This window comes from Morus notabilis, unplaced genomic scaffold, assembly GCF_000414095.1.
Source record: "Morus notabilis unplaced genomic scaffold, ASM41409v2 C11431585, whole genome shotgun sequence".
Lineage (NCBI taxonomy): Eukaryota > Viridiplantae > Streptophyta > Magnoliopsida > Rosales > Moraceae > Morus > Morus notabilis.
Window position 1 is genome coordinate 1 of NW_010387278.1, and position 1,675 is coordinate 1,675.

At 41.1% G+C, this 1,675-nt stretch overlaps 1 pseudogene; it reads left to right on the forward strand.

Moving 5' to 3' along the window:
- The first annotated feature begins 14 nt into the window (after positions 1-14).
- LOC112095219 lies at positions 15-1,667 on the forward strand (annotated as a pseudogene).
- The last annotated feature ends 8 nt before the right edge of the window (positions 1,668-1,675 follow it).

Consider the following 1,675-nt stretch of genomic DNA (forward strand, 5'->3'; position numbering starts at 1 on the left):
GATATTAAGTTGTCAATACCGGGCACGGAAGGAGCTGCGGGCGAGAATCAAGAAGAGGAAGCTGTGGCAATGGTCGAGGAATCGCCTGGCTTTTAGTTGTTGATTCTCTTGTACATCGTGAGGAGCAGATATTAAGTTGTCGAATGCCGGGTATGGAAGGAGGTGCGGGTGAGAATCAAGAAGAGGAAGCTGTGGCAATGGTCGAGGAATCGCCTTCAGACACCGGAGTTAATATGAATCCTCTTGGTACATTGTTTTCTCGGTTTAGTGTCCGTGTAGTGACGAAAACTTTATGATCACAACTAGTCCCATCACTTAAGGGAAATGAGATTTTGTCTTTCATATGTAAACTGACACTTTGCCTGGAAAAGTTATCACATGCATGCCTAGCTACATATGCAATTGGGTTGCTTTGTATTTGAGTTTTGGACTATTATCTAGTTGTTGTACAAATTTCAGAACAAGTAAGAAATTTCTGTAGGTGATGAAGCTGCTCATAGTGATGATTCATCATGGAGCATGGACTGTTCAGCGGTTCTTGGAGTCAAGAGTATACATATCAGTTCTGCAATTTTGGCAGCAAAAAGTCCCTTTTTCTATAAGGTGAAAGGTCTTACTTGTGATGTGTGCCATTTTGTTCCTTGGTTATCTTTAAATTCACTTTTTGTTTTGTGTCTCTATAGTTGTTTTCAAATGGGATGAGGGAGTCAGAGCGGCGAAATGTAACTCTACGAATCCATTCATCTGGTAATTCAAAACATTCCACTAATTTCTATATTAAGTAGTTGAAATCATTAATACGTTCTGTCATATAATTGACTTTACTGTTTTTGCATCCTTTTCCCTTATCTGGTTTAACCTTGTGTTTTTCATGGAATGCAGAAGAAGCAGCCCTCGTGGATCTTTTGAATTTTATGTATAGTAATACTTTGCCGGTAAGAACACCTTCTGCTATATTGGATGTGCTAATGGCCGCAGACAAATTTGAGGTTGCCTCATGTATGAGATATTGCAGCAGGTTATTGCGAGACTTGCCTATGACTCGCGAGTCTGCCCTGCTATATTTGGATCTTCCTTCTAGTGTTCTGATGGCCGATGCAGTTCAGCCACTGATAGAGGTAGCAAAGCAGTTCCTTGCTGGACTCTACAAAGACATAACCAAGTTAGTTCCTTGGGACATATTTTAGATGATTGCTAAATAAAATATTCGTTGGACGTTGCCAATGTCATAAAGTAGTCAACAGTCATAGTTGTATTTACTATATCTTACTTTCGCAACCACCTTAATGTCCTAATTGCATAATCGACAAGACTCAAGTGTCTTTATTGAGTTGCTAAATCTCCTGCAGGTTCCAGGATGACTTGCTAAGTCTTCTCTTGCTGTTATTGAGGCAACACTATCCAGTGATCGCCTCCAGGTGGCTTCCGAAGATGCTGTTTATGATTTTCTTCTGAAATGGGCTCGGATCCATTACCCACAACTCGAAGAACAGCGAGAAGTCATTGGCTCACGACTGGGTTTCCTCATTCGTTTTCCGTACATGACTTGCTGTAAACTTAAAAAGGTTCTAACCTGCAACGACTTTGATCCTGAACTTGCATCAAAGCTTGTGCTTGAGGCTCTCTTTTGCAAGGCAGAGGCACCCTATCGTCAGCAGTCTCTTGTTGCTGAAAA